A 5,464-nucleotide genomic window follows, 5' to 3' on the forward strand; every position below is an offset into this window, starting at 1 on the left:
CATTCCTGCAACAGAAAGAAAGGAAACAAAAGTGGAAGAAATATTAACTAGATGGTTTTTACCTAGACAAGAGCAAAAAGAAAACTCTTAGTTTTGCCATTCAAAGGATTCATTCAAATGATTGATTCAAAAGATTCGTTCACTCCTTGTGAGCACTTGATAATGAATTTTTCAAGGAATTGTTTTCCTGGGTCAGTTGTGCACACATTTGTTCAAGGCCACACAGTTTCTGCCTGCTTTTCTGCTTCCTTTCTTCACATTCCTGCAACAGAAAGAAAGGAAACAAAAGTGGAAGAAATATTACCTAGATAGTTTTTACCTAGACAAGAGCAAAAAGAAAACTCTTAGTTTTGCCATTCAAATGATTGATTCAAATGATGGAGCAGTGGCCGGATGATAAAGAATGGCCAGGGTAGGGAAGCAGTGTCCAACCAACCTCCAGCCAGTCGAGCACTGCCCAGGCGCGAAACCCAGGCCCTGTGCTCAAGCGGTGTTGTGCTTTAGGGCAGGTGGCCGCAGGTGGAAACTCCAAAGCCGCAGGGCGCTGAAGAAAGGGCGACTCAGATCTTCTTGGGGTAGGAGGTTTTATTGGAAGGGGTGGTGAAGGGTCGGGGAGCTGAAGTCTGAGCCCCGAGGCAGGGAAAAGCCTCAGGTTTTATAGGGAATGGGCGGGGTTGGGAACAACAAATCAGAAGAGGGGTATAAGAGATACATTGAAGATTGACAACAGCAAACAACCAACGGGAGACAGTTGCGGGTGGGGCCCTGGCCCCTGAACCAATCACCCAACACCCCAGCCAGAAGCTTCTGGAAAAAGAGGCAGGGGTGCTGGATGACAGGCAGGTGGCCAGGGGAGGGGAACAAACGAGATACATTGGGGTAACCAGGACAACGTGGGAGGGGTACAGAGATTGACACTTACTGGAACCTTCGGGCAGAACCATTTAACACAACAATGGGGGAAAACTGAACAAACCTAGAACAAACCACAACATCTCCCCCTTTTTTGTTTAAAAAAGAAAAAGAACGGCAAAGGTACAACACAACTAAACTGAGGTCTGGGCCTGCTCTACGTCACAGGGGTCTTGGCAGAAGTCCTCAGGGCCGGAATGCTCCGAGGAATCGGAGTCCCAGTCTTTGCTCATCTGGCCTTGGACTTCCATGCGGTGGATTTCGGGAGCGCCGATAGCTTGTGCAATGAGTCTCTTTACCAGCCCCCAGACAATAGAGCAGGCAATTAAAACTACAAACAAAACTAAAAGGATAGTGAAAACTGTCTTCAGAATGGAACCTGCCCAGCCCGACAGTCCCCATCTTTGGAGAAGGTCCCCCAGCCAGTCCGATGTTTGGTGCTTGATATCGTGCACGAGGCCTCTCATCTTGGTGATAGATACCCTCGCGTCCTCGGCCCGTGATGTTAAGTTCATGCAGCAGAGGCCCTCAAATTCCTCACAATGGTGGTTATGCAAGAGCAGCAAGAAATCAATTGCTGCCCTATTTTGGAGGGTCGCCTTCCTCGTAGTTCCCTCGTCCGCTAGGAGGTCCGACAGCATAGCTGATGTCAAGTTTGCTTGCTTTGCAACCCAACACTCCAGGTGGGCCAATTCACCTAGAGACTTGGCGATCGACACCCATGGCAAAAACAGGGTGACAGCCACACTTTTAGGTTTGGACCAATGAATGATTTCGGAGTCGCAATCTGGGTCGAGATCTTTGAGATCTCTTTTAGTATGGGTCGAATTAGATTGCGCTCTCTTTATTTTCCAGTCTTGAATTTGCATGTTGTTGGGTGTAAGCAGCGTCAGCCGCCCTATGGTACAAGGGCCTCCGACCAGGCGAGAGGGGATGCCTGCCCACGCTCGGTCCCTGCAAATAAAAAAGATTCCCCGGGGCAGAGACAGCGGCTGTCCGGCGTAGGTGGACGGGCTATAGATGTGGAAAACTGCATCACACCACAAGCCGGCGGTGTACTCGTCTTTGAACTGCCTCATATGTTCAAATCGCCTGTCCCCAGGGACAGGGGAGTAAACAAACTGAAAACAAAAAGAGGCGTTGGCGGAGCCGAGCAACTCAAGTTGGGATGGTTCGGTGTCTAGGGGAGCCAAGTTCTTAATTGCATCCCTCCACACGAACCTGGGGTCAACTGAAGAAGGGATAGGTTTGGTGGTCAGGGCAATAAGGGGAGGGCCAATAGGGTAGGGAATCTGAATGGGAGGGAGAGGGATCCCCACGAGGCAGGTCGACATTGGGTCCTCTGCTGATGCCAAGTTGAGACATACGTGTTCTTGGCTGAGGGCGCTCGTGAGGGTTCGCCATACATTGGCCTTTGGCTGGGGGATGATCCAAGGGTCTGCCGGAGGAAGATGCGACCCAATGAGGATGACTGCCAGGGCGATGAAATGGCGGGCAGGTCCATGTCGGTGTTGAAGTAACTGAAACGAACAAGAGGGAGAAGCGTAAGAAAAGAGCTTAAACTTGGTTCTGCCCAAGGCAGGGAGGGATTCAGGATGAGGGTGGCTCCATCCCCTAGGGTTTCCGCCGCCGCCGCCAACACGCCTCGGTGACTTGCCCCACGTTTTCTGCCCCTGGAGTCTTCCCAGGGCGGAAGGGCTTGACCCATTTGGCTGGGATCCACCTCAGACCTGAGGGGGTGGACACGCAAGCGTATCCCCTTCCCCAAGTCACGAGGTCGAAAGGCCCCTCCGTTTTCCAGGTCTCCGGATCCTTAATGAGGACAGGAGGCCTGGCCCTGAGCTGCAGCTGCTCGTGTTGCCTGAAGTATTGCACTATGGGCGGGTTCAGGTTCTCAAACGAGCAATTTAAAAAGTTGATAGTATAAAGCGCCCTGGCGAGACGGATATGGGGGGACTCCACCTTCACGGCCACACGTTGTTGTTCTAAAACTCTTTTTAGGCTCTGGTGGGTCCTTTCCACTACGGCTTGGCCTGTCGGGGAATAGGGGATGCCGGTCTTATGTTCTATTCCCCATTGCTGCAGGAAGCTTCGCAGCTCCCTGGACTTGTACGCTGGGCCATTGTCTGTTTTGAGAACTTTGGGGATGCCCAGGACAGCGAATGCTTGAAGCAGATGCTTCTCGCAATCCGCTGCCCTTTCCCCTGTGTGGGCAGAGGCATAGACTGCGCCAGAGAAAGTGTCCACAGAGACATGAACGTACTGAAGGCGGCCAAAAGGTGGAAAATGGGTGACATCCATCTGCCACACCTCACAACTAGATAATCCTTGGGGGTTAGCTCCCAAAGGTATAGACGGGAGCTGATGGGACTGGCAATGGGGACATGTAGCCACGATCGCCTTGGCCTGTTCTCGTGTTAGGTGGAACTGACGAACAAGGCCAGGGGCGTTTTGATGGAATCGCTGGTGGCTGATCTTTGCCTGACCGAACAGATCAGGGAGAGGGGCAGCTTGAACGGGAGCGGCAAGGGCGTCAGCGCGCCTGTTGCCCTCCGCAATGAACCCCGGCAAATCGGTGTGAGACCTGACGTGCATCACATAATAAGGTTGCTCTCGGTGGGAGACTAAATGCACGAGTTTTGAGAGCAAATTAAATAAGGGAATGTTTGATACCTCCTGTAAGATGGCATTCTCAGCTCTGGACACTACGCCTGCTACGTAAGCCGAATCTGTTACAAGGTTGAACGGCTCAGAGAACCACTCAAAGGCCCTGATGACTGCGTCTAACTCAGCAATCTGAGGCGATCCTTCTACCTCAGTGATATCAGCCTCCCACTGCTGAGTCTGAGGATCCTTCCAAGTCATGACAGACTTGTGGGATGCTCCAGACGCGTCTGTGAAAACTGTCAAAGCCTTCAAAGGGGTCCTACTTTGAACCGTTTTGATAGATAATGTGAATTCCTGGTTGAACAATTTATGGGCCGGCCGATCAACTGCAATTTGGCCGGTGTAGCTGTCCAAAGCGAATTGGAGCATTTCGTTGGTCTCAAGGAGGTGATCAAGCATTTTTCTTTTTAGATGGCCCGAATCGAATTTTAATGGAATGTGAATACACTCAAAGTCCACACCTGCCAGATCTCTGATCTGCGATCTGGCCTTTCGGATCAGTTCTGCCACCAGCTCGGATGGCTGTGTCATCCTCTTGGACCTGTGATGGCTGAGGAATACCCACTCTATGATTAAGAGGGGATCCCCCGAGCCCTGGTCCTTGCCTTTGATGGTATTGTCCCATTGAAAAATCACCCCATGGAGGTGTGGCAGTTTACCCAAGATAATGAATTTAAATGGCAGACCCGGATGGCATCTGTGGGCCTGCCTGGCCGAGATAGAACTTTGGATTTTCTCCAGCGCTGCCTGGGCCTCTGGAGTAAGGGACCTTGGAGAACTAAGCTCCTCTCCCCCTTTCAATAAATTGAAAAGGGGGGCTAGGTCTTCAGTTGGAATGCCTAGCCAAGGCCTTACCCAGTTCAAAGACCCACACAGCTGGTGGACATCCGCCAGGTTTTTTATGTTGGTTTTAATGGCCAATTTTTGCGGAACAACGGTCCGCTTTGTTATTTCAAGACCCAGGTACTTCCAGGGTGGCATCCGTTGAATTTTTTCGTGCTGAAGCTCGAACCCTGCACCAATCAACGCATCGGTTGTCAAGTCAAGCGCGTGGGTAAGTAGGTCGCTGGTCGGAGCACACACCAATATATCATCCATATAGTGATAGATTATCGTATCTTTGGTGGCTGCACGTATCGGGGACAGCAAGGAAGCGACATACCATTGACAGATCACTGGGCTGTTCTTCATGCCCTGTGGAAGGACCCGCCAATGGTAGCGCTTACTTGGGGCTTCACGGTTGATGAAGGGAACCGTGAAGGCGAAACGCGGAGCATCGTCCGGGTGCAGAGGAATTTGGAAAAAACAATCTTTTATATCGATGACTGCCAAATTCCAATTTTGGGGGAGCATTGTAGGGGACGGCATCCCTGGTTGGAGAGGCCCCATATCTTCGATGATATTATTAATTTGGCGGAGGTCGTGAAGGAGCCGCCACTTGTCTTTGTTGGGCTTTTTGATGACAAACACTGGGGAGTTCCACGGAGACGTGGTCTCCACCAGGTTGCCCTTAAATAGCTGCTCCTTAACGAGCTCGTTGAGCGCCGCCAATTTTTGTTTGTTGAGCGGCCACTGCACTACCTGTACTGGTTTATCTGATTTCCAATTCAGCTTCCAGGTAGGGCGCTCATCAGTGGCCGCCGCCCGAAAAACCTGGGGAGCCGCTGGAAGGTCTATTCGGGCTCCCCATTGGGCTAGGAGGTCTCTCCCCCACAGGGGTTCCGCGTAGTCTAGAATGAATGGGCACACTGAAGCCAATTGCCTATCCGGCCCCGTAATTTGTACAACGCTCTTCGATTGTCTTGCCAATTGCAAGCCCCCTACACCACGAACGTGCCCTGATGCGTTTTGCAACTCCCAATGTGACGGCCATTCCCGGGAGGGA

Source organism: Agelaius tricolor, unplaced genomic scaffold, assembly GCF_023055355.1.
Source record: "Agelaius tricolor isolate 1412-34295 unplaced genomic scaffold, bAgeTri1.0.p SCAF_59, whole genome shotgun sequence".
In the NCBI taxonomy this organism is placed as follows: domain Eukaryota; kingdom Metazoa; phylum Chordata; class Aves; order Passeriformes; family Icteridae; genus Agelaius; species Agelaius tricolor.